Source organism: Martes martes (assembly GCF_963455335.1).
Source record: "Martes martes genome assembly, chromosome: 11".
In the NCBI taxonomy this organism is placed as follows: Eukaryota; Metazoa; Chordata; class Mammalia; order Carnivora; family Mustelidae; genus Martes; species Martes martes.
Window position 1 is genome coordinate 70,796,598 of NC_137899.1, and position 17,363 is coordinate 70,813,960.

Here is a 17,363-nt window from a genome sequence, read left to right on the forward strand (position 1 = left end):
TGCAGCTGCTAAAGTCCTGGGCTAGGCTGATGACAGTAAAGAAAGAGAAAGGAAAGAATGGCATTCTAGGAGAATGCCTGAGAAAAAAGCTATAGAATGCGGTGATAAGCTAGTTCTCAAGGAGAAAAAAATCCAACATTGGGGAAAAAAAAAAGGGACAAAACTTTGCAAATCTACAAAATTAGCTTTTCCAAATCCATGCTATCTTCACATTATTACCATCCTCTTATCTAACAATCACAGCTCGTCTGATGTACAAGTTATAAGGCTCCTTGTACTGTTCACAGTATTAAGGCAAGAAAGCAATCCATACAGTTTTTCATCAAGTTAAAACCAAAGGACAGTCAAATCCTGAGAGTCAGACAAGTAAAGACATAAGTGAAATGGCTTGGGTCATAAATCAAAAGCTAATAGAGCCTGACCACATGATTCTGACCCTTTAATAGTACTCTCTCCTAGCTTGGTAACCCAAGTGAGACAACAAAGCGTAGGGGTTATCGTCTGTGCAGAAACACGGGACACTGCATCTGATATGAGCTGCAGCCATCACATTGTTCACATTCTTACGTGAAATTAGGTAAAACTGTCACCACTAAGCCTACACTTCTGTCTTCAGAGAAAAGAAAATATGAAATTTTCACATCAGGTACATTCAAAGATGCTATCATGCTTAAATGGACTTGAATATTCTTGGTTAATGCTTAAAATTCCTACCAGAGTCTTGCCTCTTTCAAAGCAGAGGTCATGCATAGCAGTGCCGTCTCCCACATATTCAGGAGGTGCTGAGCAAGAGATTCTTAACTGAATGATTAACTCAGCAGAACTCCCAGGATGGAAACAAAAGATGAAAAGTCCTCTCTATCAGTATGCTGACGCCATATTTGCCAAGCATCAGAGAGAACAGGCCTATTGAGTGTTGCTATAGAGGAGAGGCAGATCAAATGATAAAAAGCTACCAGGAAACATGAAAAGCGTCCAACAAAATAATGCTCTTGTGAGACGGTGAGATGCCCGCCACCAAAGGAGTGGTTCTCAATCCACTCACTTAAAATTTTGTTTCCTAGGCCCAGTACTCAATTGGCGTATTTACGAAGTTGGGGGTGAAGCGTGGAAATATGCAATTTTAACAAACAACTGAGCTGATTCTGATGTAGGTGGAAAACAACATACAATCCTGGCTAAACAATCAGGCCTTAGCAAACCTGTGGGCAGATTACCTACACTGGGTAGAGGTGAGACTTGACGAACTATGAGATCCCTTTGCAATTTCAGAGTCTTTGTTTCTGTAAGATTATAAAGGCAGGCAAAACAAACTAACAACAACAATACAGTAAACTTGAGAACACATATGATTTAATACACATTACAGTCTGGTGTTTAGGACACCAGGCACTGGAATTAAAATGGCCTGGGTTCAGATCCTATGTGACTTACTAGCCCTGTGTTCTTGAACAAATTACTTACCTTCTCTAAGCTCTTTTTATTTTTAATGTCATAATACTCAGCTCACAGAAAAATTATGCACAACTAACTCTGTGTTAAACATGCATCCAAAATGATAAAGAATGAAAAGTAATGGTAAGAAAAAAAATCTGACATTTTTACTTTTAAAAAATTATATAGATATATATACACACTATGTATATAAATATACATATATAAATACCTATATATATAGCCAAAAAGGACACAGAAAACATTCAACATCATTAGCCACCAGATGAATGCAAATCAAAATCACAATGAGATACTACTTCACACCCACTACTAGGATGGCTATAATCAAAAAGACACTGAAACTGTTAATAAAGAGGTAGAGAAACAGAAACCTCCTGACACTGCCAGTGAGACTGTAAATGGTGCAGGACTTCTGAAAAGCAGTTTGGTGGCTCCTCAACCGCTGAAGCATAGAGTTATCACACAATCCAGTCATACGATGCCTAACTATATAGCCAAGAGAACTGAAAACAGGTAATCAAACAAAAATTTGTAGCTGAAAGTTCATATCAGCATTATTCATAATAGCCAAAAGGTGGAAACAATCCAAATGTCCATTAACTGATGAGGGGATAAATAAGATGTGGTATATCCCTATAACGGAATAAATTTTTCAGCCATAAAAAGGAATAAATTACTCATAGATGTTATAGCCTCATGAACCTTGAAAATACTGTACTAAGGGAAGGAAGTCAGTCACAAAGAACCACATATTGTATAATTCCATTAATAAGTAATGTTCAAAATGGGGAAATCTAGAGACAGACAGCAGGTTAGTGGCTACTACAGGCTGGGAGTAGAGAGATGGTTTGGAGGTGATGGCTAAGGGCTATGGGGTTCCTTCTTGGGGTAATGAAAGTATTCTAAAAGTGATTGTACTGATGAATGTATAATTTTGTGACTAATACTATGTCATTTAATTATATACCTCAAAATGGTTGAATCATATGGCATATGGATTAAATCACAACAAAGCTAAACATGTCTAAAAAAGACATGTTAATACAAAGGAAATACAAAGGAAATTACAAAGGAAAACATCCTTCTATAGTGGAAATCTCTGACGCTCTTCATGAACAGTTCACCCTTTCCCTTGGTGAACTGCCATCCCCCACCCCACCACCCCGCCCCCATTTTGTGCCACTCTAGTAGGGCTATCAGTTACAAAAGTCCTCAAATCCCACTCCTGCCATAGAAACGACTCACAAATTACTGCCATTTAACTCTCTGAGCTGTTTCTACATCTATGCTTCCTGAGGCCTACGTATTCAACTCAATTTTCAATTGTGTGATACAGCCAAAGTTTAATAAATTCCCCCTTTTTTCGCTTAGATCATCTCTCCATTTAGGTTGCTTGCAATCGTGAAACTCTACTTGATATACACTCAAGAATTACAGTGCTCTTATCCCTACTGTAGAAGTAATTCTATCAATAATTTGCGATGAATCCTAATACAATTCTTTCTACGCATGTGTCATTTCATATGCACATATATGAATGTCTTAACATCATAATACTGTATATAGTATGACTATACCATAATCGATTATATTATTGATCCATGAATAATTGTTTTATTTATCCATTTTTCTTTTAAAATCAAGGGGAACAGAAAGAACCCATCAAGTGTCCATTGACTGATGAATGAATAAAGATGTGCTGTATATATACAACAGAATATTACTCAGGCACCAAAAAGAATGAAATCTTGCCATTTGTAATGACATGGATTAAGCCAGCGTGTATTGTAAGTGAAACAAGTCAGTCAGAGAGAGACAAATACCATATGATCTCACTCAAATGTGGAATTAAACAAGAAAATAGATGAACATATGGGAAGGGGGAAAAGAAAAAAAGGAGAGAGGGAAACAAGCCATAAATGACTGTTGATGATAGAGAACAAACTGAGGGTTGATGGAGGTAGGTGGGTGGGGGATGGGCTAGATGTGTGATGGGCAATAGAGAGGACACTTTTGATGAGCCCTGGGTGTTATATGTAAGTGATGAATCACTGAATTCTACTCCAGAAACCAATATTGCTCTGTTTGTTAATTAACAAAATCTAAATTAAAAATAAAATTATATAAAAATAAATTTTTAAAAGTGTGTCAGGTCTAAAAAAAAAAAAAAGTGTATCAGGTTAACTAAATTTACTAAACATTTACTAAACATTTACTAAATAGACTTGGTGGTTGAAAAAAACTTTTTTTACAAACTTTTAGATATGTAAGAGGAAGCTAAAAAAAAATTTCTAAACAATTTTTGTTTACAATTACTTTGGCAGATAATACAGAACTATTATAAAATAATAATACAACAGGAAACAAGCATATTTGCATGACAGTCATCTTATACCAGTTGAAACCATGCAAATTAAAATCAACTTCATTAAATGTGAACTATGTAATGTTTTTCAATGTGCTGATTACATTGGCCTTCAAGAGGTCCAAAAAAAAAAAAGTTTACAGTGGTATACTTATCCACTTTTTGTAATCGCCACAATGCAAATATTGATCAATAAAATCTCCAGCAAAATGAAATATATTTAGGGAGAAAAGTTCATGACTTTTATTGCCATGATAACAAAAATACTAGTACTTTGTATATTTAATACTTAGTAAATCTTATTATCTCAATTATTTCTCAAAAAAATGATCCTTTGAGGCAGGTATTGTTATTATAATCACCCAAAAGCACTGTGATACTAGATGGCAAATCTAAGATCCAAGTTAGATCTTTCTCTCTCTCAAGCTCCTTTCTTAACCAATACCTCTGGAATATCATAAATTTGAGTTTAGTGAGTAGCTGAAAAAGTAAAGTGAAAGAGTTTTTACAATATTCGATTATATTAAAGAATCTATATTTAAGAAAATACTGCAAGAAACAGATCAGTTTTCTGAATCAGCACAGTTATTAAATCTGAGTTCTTTCCTTCTTGGCACAGGTGAACTTACACTATCAATTCCATTAGCACTGTGATAAAGGTGAAATCAAATTAACTCAAGCCACCTACATGATAAACTTGTGATCTTTATAAACACAAAAAACAGGTTAGTATAGACTCCTAATGGTGTAATTATTCTGCATCAGAAATAGGTACACAATTCCATAATAATGCAAAATAATATAAAATACATCGTAATTACTTAAAGACATTGTTACACAGGTCTTTCCATATTTATGCATATTTAATTAAAATTATATTTATCAAAAGACTAATGAGACCATTTTGCATCCCGTTTACTGAAAGGCTAATGAGATAGTAGAATATGAGCTGTTTAGCTGAAGAATGAGATACGTGGCATCTATCCACAACAAGAGAAGACCAGAATTAAAAAATAAAGTATCACTGAAAGCTTCTCATAAACCTTACAGTAAAAAAAAAAAGTCATATTAGAGATAAGAGAGACCATGTACAATGTCAGCTTCCCACTTAAATTGATAGGTAAATGAAAATTTATAGTCTAGTCAAAGAACTTACTAATGAGAGTATATGAATTATTATTTCATTTTCCAGGATTATACTTGTTACAGGTTTTTAAATACAAGTCATTTTACAATGGCAAGATAGGCCATGATGCTTACAAGGTGAATTAAAATTTCATAACATTGTACCTACAACAGTCTCATATTAGCTGGCCGCACCTCAGAAAAACACCATTGATATTTCACTGAGCCAAAAAACAAAGTTCCCTTATGATGTGAATATAGTGGAAGGTAACCATGTTGAAAGGCAAGTGGAAATGCCAGTCATTTTCTCAAATAATAGTTAATTGTAGCAATATCTATCTGAAGGCTTTCAGCTTCAAGACAGAAAATTCCAGAGATACCAAAATGGTATCAATTATGAACTCTAAATAACAAAATTGTTTAACATGTAAATGCAAACTATTTGCTCATCAAATAAACAGGAACTCATTTTAAAAAGTAAGAAAAAGTACCTGTACCTCTGAGGTTAATAATACATTATATGTTAATAAAAAATTTTTTAGGGGCACCTGGGTGGCTCAGCGGGTTAAAGCCTCTGCCTTCGGCTCAGGTCATGATCTCAGGGTCCTGGGATGGAGCCCTGCATCAGGCTCTCTGCTCAGCGGGGAGCCTGCTTCCTCCCCTCTCTCTCTCTCTCTCTCTCTGCCTGCCTCTCTGCCTACTTGTGATCTCTGTTAAATAAGTAAATAAATAAATCTTTTTTTTTTAATTTTTTTAAAGTAAAAAAAAGTAGCAAGTCAGTTCAAGTTTGAAATTTTTAGATGAAAGGCAACTTTCTAAGTCAGGACCTTGGTTAAATATCCCCTAACATTTGTAACAGCATTCATACATGTACATGAAGTTTAGGTAAAAAAACAAAATCCATATATATACATATTGCAAGTGGCAACTCTTCTCCGAAGATAATTTAGTTTATGAATTATCTGAATAAAAATCCTAAGTAAATTACTGAGGGTAAAAATAGTTCCATCAAAAACTTTGCTGTGTGTATTCCTCAACATCAATTAACATGAAAGAATTAAATCATCACTAATTTGTTTGTTAGGAAAAGGTGATACTTTATTATTTCACCTACATAATTTGAAGGTACTGCACCGTAATATGTCTTTTTGTTAACACTTATTCAATGGTGTATTTATTAGCTGTCACATTAAGGCCCTGCCAATAGAGGTTTTAAATATTTATTAAGAAACACCTCCTACATCCAAAATGAGATTTTACTTAATATCTTCAAAGAATCTGAAATAGCATATTATATATTTATTGATTCCTAGAATATGCTCCAGCCAGATAATGATCTTTTGTCAGAGTAAGAGCAATCTTGTCATGTGGGTCTCTTCACGCAGGCTGACAGCAACACTTAAAATGTAATAAAAGCAAAACTATTCACCTAAGTGGAAGTGAAGGGACTAGTTCTAGCTGTTGAGAATGTTATTTTTCTTCAAAATTTTAGTCCCTTGAAATCCAGCTTCTTGAGTTAATACACAGCTATTAAAAAGCAGCAGACTTGTAATCAATACCTTTACTAACAGCTATTCCCCAGGGTCTCTTACATATCAGCACCAGAGTTTTGCAAGATGGAAAATACCCAATTAGGTCTTCGTGAACCAATTTAGCTTGTCCAGCTATCGAGTATTTTGACAATAAATACATTCACACTCTTGAGTTTGTGAGAGAAAAATTAGCCCTTTAATTAGCAGTAAAACTGGTCTAGAAATGAGCCATCTGGCTTCTCTCTGATATGCTCTGAGATTGTATCATGTCATCAGAAATTTTTTTTAAATGCCAGGCATAAACTGCTAACCTCAGAGTACAAACTTCAGCTCCCTTCATAAAAAGTACCAGAATGTGTTTCTCTACAGTACTGGAGTTGATTCTAAGTGAGTTCTCACTGCTATCCATCTTCCATGTGGCCAGAATAAGAGAACAAATCTGAGCTCCTTATTTAGATATAAGCAGATCTGGGAATAAAGAAAACCTTTCTATCACCCAGGGGTTTGTATTTCAGTCAGCCAGGGTTGAGACAGAACTGCACAAACTAGTATAGCTAATTAATATTGATGGTTAAAATGATGTCTTTGAACCCATATGAACAGCTCTTCTAGACTTGAGTCAGTCAATAAATATATACTGAATACACACATTGAACAGGCACTGGACTTGTCACAAAAATTTACTTATTTATTTATTTATTTATTTATTTATGAAAAGGTATAGAGAACAGGAAGGAGATATATGCAAAAAAAAATAAGTACAATCTGGTAAATGCAATAATAGACTTATGTGTACATCCTGAAATAAAACAATTTTGAACTTCTGTTCCAGTTTCTCGTAGGTATAAATTTAGAAACAGACACAGAGATTTCAGTACAGCTATAGGCAAAAATATGGGAAGACATGCACACATACGCATACATCATGGTCACAATGCAAAATATGCTTCCTACTTGATATGGCAAAATAAAACTCGAAAGCCACAAGTATAAGAAATTTGCCAAAATAACTCAAGGCAGGATTCATGAAGGAAACAGCATTCAGGCTGATACCATATGAACAAGTTTGTTGCGTAGAAGGATCAGAGGCTTCCAGACAAAGAGAATAGGATATATACAGGTTGAGGACATTGAAATGTGATTAGACCACATGTTGAAATAATATTTTGGATATACTGGATCAAATAAAATGCATTATTAAAATCACTATCACCTCTTTTAGTTTTATTTTTTAATGTGGTTAACAGAATATATGTAAGCTACATAGACAGCTTCAATCAGACAAGTAACGGTGGAGATGATGAAGTGGAGGGAGGAAATCACACTAGCAGTAAGCAGAAGGAAGCCAGGTGGAAGGGACAGAACTTGGTGACTGAATGAAGGTAAGGGATGGAGGAAAAGAAGTCATGTATTCATTCATTCATCCAAACATAACACTGCATGCCTAGGATATGACAGGTACCATGCTGGTTGTGCTATTGTGAGCTAAATGGAAGGATAAAATGCTTATCAACATTCTAGGCTGAGAAATAGAGTCAAGGTTGTTACACACCAAAACAGCAAATAAAGGAGGAAGAACAGCTCTGTTATCATCACATGTGTCTATCATCTCATTCTTGGATATTCTTCCATTTATTTTCTTCTGTCTTCCAGGATATTTAATGCAATATCTGGGAAGCAACTGGGTATCAGGAAAAAGGCCTAAGCTGAAGCTTGAGAGTTTGGAGTTACTAGTACATAATTGGCATAATCATTGGCTGCTGATCCTTACGAGGGGTTCTGACTACTCAAGGGAAAGCTATAGAGTGGAAAGGGCCAGGAGTCCACGGAAGAACACTAAGGACACCACAAAGGAGAGAAAGGGTAAAAAGCAAGTCCGCTAACAGGGGGTAGCCAGATACGAAGGAGAAAAACTCATGAAGGGCAGAGTCCCAGAAACCAAAAGAGAAGAACGTTTTAATGAACTAACACTCAACAGAATCAAGTAGTAAGAGTAGTTTCAAAGAAGCACCAAAAAACGTTGAACATTTGGTAAGTCACAGACTGATGACCTTTAACATTTAGGAAGTGAGAGATTGATAACATTCGGAAGTCAGAGATGGATGACCTTCCCAGCAGGGTCGTGTGAACAAGCAAGATGGGAGAAGGCTGTACAACACAGGGCATGCAAGGAAGTAGAGAGGCCAGGTAGAACGGCTTGTTTCTAGAATCCTACTTGTGAATAAAAGAATCATCAAGCAGTGAGCACAGAATTAAGGGAGGGTCTGAATGCCTTTGTCTTTGTGTTTTGACTTGAGAAAAACTTGAACATGTTCAAAAGCTCAGAAAAGCAATCAGGGAAGAGGAGCTAGTTCAAAAGGCCATAAGTAATTAATGGAACAAAGGCCTAAGGAGCTGGGGAAAGAGAAGACCTAGAACACAGGTGTATAGACAGCTCTGAACAGGAGAAAGAGCATCTTTTCCACAAAGATGGAAGTGAAAGTGGCTAAAGAGATGACAATTCAGATACAGGTAAAAACCCTTTCTGTATTAAGACTTTACTCAGGTTATAAAGTCATCACTGGGATCCTTTGGTTAATGGTAACTACAAATGTTGTTCCCTATAGAACCAAGGATCTGATTCATTCTTACATACAGCAAACGTTCTTAAAGCCAAAGGCACAGATTCATCACACTAAGGGCAAGCTGACTTCTGTCTACTCCATGGCCCATGATTTACTATGCTCTAATACAAAAAACAAACAAACAAACAAACTGTAAGAAGTGATTATCATTGGTCTCAAAGAGGAAAGAAGGGAGAAAATGTGGCCTAATGTGTCTTGGGTCAGAAAGTGCTTATGTCCCTCTAGGATTTTCACCTACGTGCATTTGGAGTGGAGGGTATGGCACAAAGCCTTTCTCCTGTCCACATAAACCCTGACTAGCTCCTTTCCAGAGGAAGAGTCACAGCTATCATACTGAGCCACACTTTAAGCCATTTGGTGGAGTTACTGTGCCTTAAAGATGGAAACCTAAAATTCCCTCTACCTCTACTCTTAATGTTTCTGGTTTGGCAGCCAAAATGACATTTGAGCAGAGACCCAAATGGAGAGGAAGAGAACCAAGTAGCTGGGGTTCTAATCTCAACTGTTATCCAAATCTTGGATTTCTACTGCTTATGTTCTTTCAAATATGGCAATTTGCCTTTAAAAAAGATGCTGGATCCAGCACGAGCCGTAGCACCAAGATGAGTGAAGAGAAGAAGGCACCAGCAAGTCCCTGCGGGTGTAGGACATGCAGGGCAACGGACATTGAATGTCCCTGCACGTGGGTTCATGGCCCACGGCAAAGATAAGGAACACAAAGTCGTCTTACTCGGGGACTCCTGGGACCATCTAATGCACCAGTGCAAGATCTGGCAGGAGCTCTTTTCTTCTCTGCACACACTTAACTTCGGTATTGGTAGTGACAGCACATAACAGGTGCTTTGGCAGCTGGAGAATGGGGAGCTGGAACAAATCTGGCCCAAGACTGTAGTGGTCTGGGTGAGTACCAACTACCACAGGCAAATAGCAGAGCAAGTGACTGGTGGCATCAAGACCATCGTCCAACTGGTGAACCAATGGTGTCAGGTCTGCTCCCAGAGGCCAGCACCCTAACCCACTTCAAGAGAAAAACTGATGGGTGAATGGGTAGGTCTGGACAGCATTGGCTGGCCACCCATGGGCCCACTTCCTGGATGTCAACCCCAAGTTTGTGCACTCAGATGGCACCATAAGTCACCATGGCTTGTACGAATACCTGCATCTGAGCCACCTGGGTTGCACACCTGTCTGTCAGGCCCTGTCCTGCCCGCTTCTGCATCTGTGGCCCAAAATCAGGGCCAGCATGTCCCCTTGCCAAAGGCTACACCCTAAGTTCCTTCCCCAACATTAAATTCTCATTCAAGAAGAAGAAAGAGAGGGAGGAGAAGAAGAAGAAGAAGTAGTAGTAATAGTAGTAGTAGTAGTAGTTAACAGAAGTAACAGTAGTAGTAGTAGAAGTAGTAGGAGCAGTAGTAGTAGTAGTTGAGCCATGGGCTTCAGAGCCACCAGAATAGCCAGGTCCTCTGTGTAATCTTGATTTCACATTGGGTCTTTTACATCTGTAGACCCAGAGGCTGGCAGAAAGGATACCTTGTCCTATGAGATAGAACACGTGCGAATGCTTTATAACCAGAAAGTGCCTTTAGAAATGGCCGCTGCACAACTGCATGGTCAGTGTCATAGTGCAATGCGTCAGTGCTAATCACATGTGGTTCTTGGGGACCTTATTAAGATTGCTCTCCTGATTTGCTAGTGGGAGAGCTGGAACACCTGACCACAGGACATCAAGGGACTAGGTGAATAATCAAACTACCATCATAAGCTGCCATTATCTGATTCGCCAAACCATACAACTAGATGGGCACAACAGCACTCCACTCCCTTGAAGACTGGGAACATGGCCACAGCTGAGCTGAATGAGCAGATGACTCAGACTATTACAGTACCTACCCCTAATCCTTCAGCATTTCTCCCTCAATCCACATAAACTGGCATCACAAGAAGTTCCCTCTGGCCAGTTAATGGAAGAGAAAAAAGGGTGGGTATTTTTCATGCACAAAAGGATCTGCACTGAGCTGGCAAAAGCTAGGTGTAAGTGGTCAACACCTATACATACACCTATATATATATATATACAACACCACCAGTCTTCAGTGGCCCCTGAAACACAATGGTAAAGACAAAGCCTTCCACTGTGAAGAACTTTAGGAGGTATAGGCTGAGGTAAGGGTATACACTAGTTAATCATTAGTGGCTTAAGAGCTGACAGGCTAGACAAGAACTTAGAATGAATGGGAAAACTGGTTCAGTTCAGTTTTACGGGGCCAGCTGGGAGGCAGGGACTTGCGAAGTTGAGATGCTGACCTATAAAACGAAGTATATGCTTAAAACGAAAAATGCATATACGGTGCCGTCTTTTCCTGAGGGTATAGGAAGTGTAGGTGAGCTCAGTCCCTCTACTTTCTTTAAGTCTAATTAAAAAAAATATTGGCAGCATGCTTTCTGAATTTGGTGAAAAGCATGAAATTATAGATTCACAAAGCTCAGTGAACCACAGGAGGAAAATTACAATGAAAATCACACCTATACATGTTATAGTTAAACATAAAACTAAGACAAAGAAAAACACCTTGAAAGCATCCAGAAAAAAGTAGACATTACACACAAGAGGGTAATTACATCAATTTTTTTAAAAATAAGTTTTTTAATGGAAACATAACACACACAGAAAGGGGCACAAACGTGATGATTCGGCATGACTTATCACAACGTGAAGATAACCATGTAAACGTGACCCACGCCAGTAACTACACCAGGGTCTGCCCATTCTGAGTCACTACTCTTCTTCCTTCCCAAAGGTAATCATTACCCCGGTTTCCAAAACCCAAAATGGGGTTTGTCAATGGTTAACCTTTATATAAATTGAATACATGATGTATTCTTTTCCGTCTGGCTTCCTTTAACATGACTGAGATTCATCTATGTTGCCACCTGGACCAGCTGTTCATTTGTTTCCATTGCTATACAATGAATGACTACACCACATTTGAGGAATATACCACAATGTATTCATTGTACTGCTGATAGACCTTAGAGGTGTTTCCATGTGGGGCTATTAGGAGAAATGCTGCTATGAACATTCTTGAGTACATCTTTTGGTGTACACATGTATGCATTTTCGTTGGGCTCTCTATTACACCTAATAACTGACTTGAAGAATTTTTGGTCCCTGAAACTTTGGATTTAGTACCGAATGGAGGAAAATGGTTTAAATTAAGTTAGAAGTGGACTTGCTGCTATACCATGGAATAAATGTAACTCTATGTGGAAAGAAAGGGAAAGATTTTGACATTCGAAAAAAGTAGCAGGCGGGGCGCCTGGGTGGCTCAGTGGGTTAAAGCCTCTGCCTCCCGCTCAGGTCATGATCCCAGGGTCTTGGGATCGAGCCCCGCATCGGGCTCTCTGCTCGGCGGGAGGCCTGCTTCCTCCTCTCTGCCTGCCTCTCTGCCTACTTGTGATCTCTCTGTCAAATAAATAAATGAAATCTTTAAAAAAAAAAAAAAAAGTAGCAGGGGAAGCAGTGCCCTGCTCTCAGCATTTAGGACACATTGGGAAGTAATACAGAAAATCGTGAACTGGGCTCATAGCACTACCCTGCGCCCGAGTGGGTCCCTGACCACACATTTAGATACTCCAAAAAGATGCCAAGCGGTTATTTTCATTGACAGGACTAGCAGTACCACTCCAAACTGTAAACTGTTAAAGTGGTAACTAGAGAATGTTTGATCTTTTTATTGTTGTTTTTAAAGGCAAATGTCCTGCGTGGTTTGCTATGGTTTCTGTCACACAAAAGTCATTTCACTCTACTCTGTGTTACTTGGCTGTCACAAGACATAAAATGAGCTGCAGTAAGACCTTTATCAAGAAAAGGGAAAAATAGACATATCTGGCCCCGTACTCAGATCACTGCCTTCATCTAAGGCGTGATCTACCCTTTCCAGTGACGTATCGGGACAGTTCAATTAACTACCCTCTGTCAATGAGAAATAAATTTTGGTTCAGAGAGGTGGGGAAAAGCAGTGGATTCAACCTAACAACTGTTCCATATGAATCCTAGATCATTCTGGAGAAGCCGTCCGTATAACAAACGAATCTTCATAGCAGAAATCATGTCTCCACGAGACTCTGCTCATTCCTTCACTCTGTTCACTTCGGTCCTTAACTTGTCTTTTTGGACTCAGATTCCTTCACTCAACAAACGTGAGCTGCATACTGTACTATAGTAAGCCAAGTACTTTCAGTGCCAACTATTTGAAAATGGTATGTGTGTGCATGTATGTGTATGTGTGTATACATATGTATACGCACACACACAATTATAGACATTGGCCCTGTGTGGCCTCCAGCTGGGAACACTTCTAAGCATGCCAATTACTTAAGGTCAAGTGTGAATGTATGTGTATTTGTGTGTGAGTGAGTTTGTATCAGGGAGAGAGACAGAGTAAAGGAGAGGAGGAATGGGATAAGAAGCAACTAAAGTTATACTGGACAAGGAGGGCAGAAATCATAAAAGACTCATGAGAAAATGTGAACATATTTAAAGCACAAGAATGATGTGAGCCTTCACTCACTTCTCTCCTCTGTACAACCATGTTCACTGCTCATCAACTGCTTTGCCCACATCTTGTGTGCTCCTTACAGCTTATATATAATCAAGATCTACCTTTAAAGCTATTTGCAAAAGTGTCTATGCCATAAATGTTTGGCTGACAAGTAATTATATTTTATCTTCCAAAAGAAAATCAAGCATAAAACAACCCCACAAGAAAAGAGAACTGACACCCCTGCATCACAAAGGAGACAAAAGAGATTTAACCAACACCTTAAGTTTCTGTCTAACCAATCATTAATTTTAAATTTGATTTTGCTTTTTATATCACAAAGCACTTATTCAAAAATAGCAGAACCCCTATATCCATATGTTGTCCTGCAAAAAGAGAAGAAAATACTATTATTTGTATTTCTTGTTCAAACACTCTAAGAATAAAAGAACTGTTTTCAGAAATGATGAGGTTCCTGCAGATAACATTTACCCACGGGATTTGAGGCTTTTTTGTGACATAAAGTGCAGAGTACTTTGAGGATGGTTACAGATTCAATGGCACAGAAAAGGCTTTTAACTTTGGCTCATTTCCTCTGACCACCATGCCTCCATTCTAAATTATAACCTCTCAAAGCTACAGATCCTTTAAAACTAGCTTTTAAACTGCCTTTCCTTAGTATCATCACAAAATAAGAACACTTTGTTACTTGAAAATAAAAGCACAAAATTATCGGACTCAATAACTGTTCTCATTATTGCAAACCAACAAACAAGGCACAACAAAAATTGTTTTTTCTAATAGCGATCACTTATTGAGTGACCAAGAAATAAATCCAAAAGAAACCAAAGAAAGATCTGCCTTAACAATATAAATGGTTTCTTACTCAGAAACTATATTTAATATCAAAATGTTTAGCACATATTCCAGTGCTACTATTATTGTCCTTAACAGAATCTTAAGCTAAGCACGAAAATCCTGTCATTCACATCTTAGAATAGTACTCATTTTGAAAAAAATAAAACTAAAAAAGAAACCACTAAACCACTAGAGAATCCCATTTTTAATTTAGGAATGTCTTTTATGATATAGCCTATAACAAATACTACCTCCTCTGCTGAATTTTGTTTTTGGAATCACTGCAGTACTTTATATCCACAGAAAAGTAATAATAAGACTAGGAAACATAAGATGCATCAGGGCCCCTTCCCCTTCATTGTGACTGAGCAAGTACTTGGCATCACCAGCAAAGCCAAAACCCAATATTCAACCAGCTGGTTGGGGATAGCAGGGCCAAGCCACGTTGGTGACCCACATAGATGAGAGACTGGTTATATACAGGGGGAAATGAGCAAACAGGTAAACATTTGATGTTAACAGGATCCAGGCATAAATAGATAGACAGACAGACAGACAGACTTAGAGAGAGAGTTTGTAAAAACCTGTATTTTCTAATTCCATTCCCTGAGAAGACCTAGCAGGAATGATACTCCAGTAGCAATAAGCATCTTTAGAACCCAGACCTTGGTGTCTAAATGTCTAAATGTCATTTTCCATTTCTTAGTAATTCCAAGGCTGGAACAAACAAGAGAAGTATAAGACACGCCTGACCACCTTTTAACATGATGAACTAAGAACAAAGCATCACTTCTATGGTAATCCTGCCCAAAATAATCCAAACTCATTCATGAGGAAACATCAGATAAAACCAAATAGAGAAGAAGCATGATTTGGCTGAACTCTTCCAAAATATCAAGATCACGAAAGATGAGAGAAGACGAAGGAACAGTTCCAGACTGAAAGAGGCCAGTTGTGCAACTAAACACAAGGTGTGATCCTGGATTCTGGACTCATGAAGAACATCACCGGGACAACTGGTGAGTTGTGAATGAGAGCTGTGGAACAGATGGTAATATTATATTAATATTTACTTCCTGTTTTGATTATTATATTGGGGTTCTGTGGAACGACATCCTTATTTTTAGGAAATATTGACATACCAAAGGAATGCTAAGGCATCGTGTCTGCAATTTTTCATCTCAACCCAAGAAAACAAACAAATGAACAAACTCCAAAACAAGAATGTATCAGTGGGACGCCTGGGTGGCTCAGTTGGTTAAGCAGCTGCCTTCGGCTCAGGTCATGATCCCAGCGTTTTGGGATCGAGTCCCACATCGGGCTCCTTGCTCGGCAGGGAACCTGCTTCTCTCTCTGTCTCTGCCTGCCACTCTGTCTGCCTGTGCTCACTCTCGCTCTCTCTGACAAATAAATAAATAAATAAATAAATCTTAAAAAAAAAAAAAAAAAAAAAGAATGTATCAGAGTAAAGGGTGAGGGAGAAAGAGAGAGAAGGAGAATACGATAAGGCAACTGTAGTAAAATACTAATAACAGGGAATGTGAGTGAAGAACTTGTGTTAGCTCTTTGTCCTTTTTTTGAAACGTTTCTCTGAGTTTGAAATTATTATAAAATAAAAAGTTTTAAAAAATATGTCCACTTATAAATGGTCACATACTATTCAGAAAAGCCTTAACTTTCTATAAAGGGCCACAGTCAGCTATGAATTTAAAAAAAAAAAAAAAGGATATGCTATAGCTAGAGGCAGAATACAATCTACATAATTCAAAAAGCACTTAAACCAAATCACAATGTTAAAAGGGCTTTTATCACCAATATGTCTAAAAAATGTGAACACTTGCCTGATTAAAGGTGATGTATACCAGGAATTATAAATACCATAAAGATAAAACTGCAGGAAATCCCTGATACTCATAGAAGAAAAAGATCACGGAGACAGACTCGTCTCCAAGACAAGCCTTCAAGGATGGACTGGCTGACTGCCGCGTGCAGGGAGTGGGGTCAGAAGACAGTGCCCATGTCCGGAGAATTCAATCTCCTGCAGCTGCAGAGAGTAGCCCCACATGGGGGCTGCCCACATCCCACGACAAGGCAGGGGCAACAGAAGGCAACCCTAAGGGCAATACCACCTGAGCTTCCTGGGACCTGTCCAATCCTGCAGCTTCCCCTTCCAGCCACAGCACACAACCCCTGACGCACATCTTGCACCCAAAACTCCACCTCACTGTTCACCTCTGGGGAGCCAAACCCACAACGAGGACTTCCTTTGTTATTTGATGAAACATAGCTCGGTAAGGACACCTTTTACAGTTCAGCTTGTGAGTGGGTCATGTAATTTCTGACTCACAAGACAGCCATGAATTTTCTTAAGGTGAATTCTGCCTCTAACTCTCATCCATTTACCTTCTCATGCTGTGTGACAAAAGAATTATACTTTCCCCTTTTCATGTTAGCCAAATATAAAAGATAATCATTATTTAAACAACAAATTTCCCTCTTATGGTCCATTAGCTCCTGCTGCTTGTTCCTGTAGTGAAATTGAAATATAACAAAACGATTTCCATGGCAATAGATAATAATCTAGTAAATGTGAATTTCTGGCTTAGCAACAGAACAAAATAGGAGGAGATTATGGGACTGCAGTGGGACTAAATTTCAACTTCTGTGTATTTTTAGTTTCACATTTTAAAACAAAGCAAACACAGACAAATTCATACGTGCAGAAATATGAAGAGTCAAACTCTAATTACAGGATAAGTTTAAAAGACAGATTTCAATGATCAATTTGCAATATTACTCCCTAGCATTACTGCCAAAATACATTCAACTATCATAAAAAAAATTTACTTGTAAATTTGAG

General features: G+C 38.0%; 1 protein-coding gene and 1 pseudogene across 4 annotated transcripts in view; one reads left to right on the top strand and one right to left on the bottom strand.

Annotated features, from left to right (window-relative positions):
• Positions 1–17,363, bottom strand: part of IMMP2L (inner mitochondrial membrane peptidase subunit 2) — an 860,098-nt gene that overhangs the window by 696,236 nt on the left and 146,499 nt on the right. The window lies entirely within an intron of this gene.
• Positions 9,795–10,376, top strand: LOC308352105 (platelet-activating factor acetylhydrolase IB subunit alpha1-like; annotated as a pseudogene). The gene has a single exon. The product of its transcript is annotated as a platelet-activating factor acetylhydrolase IB subunit alpha1-like (transcript).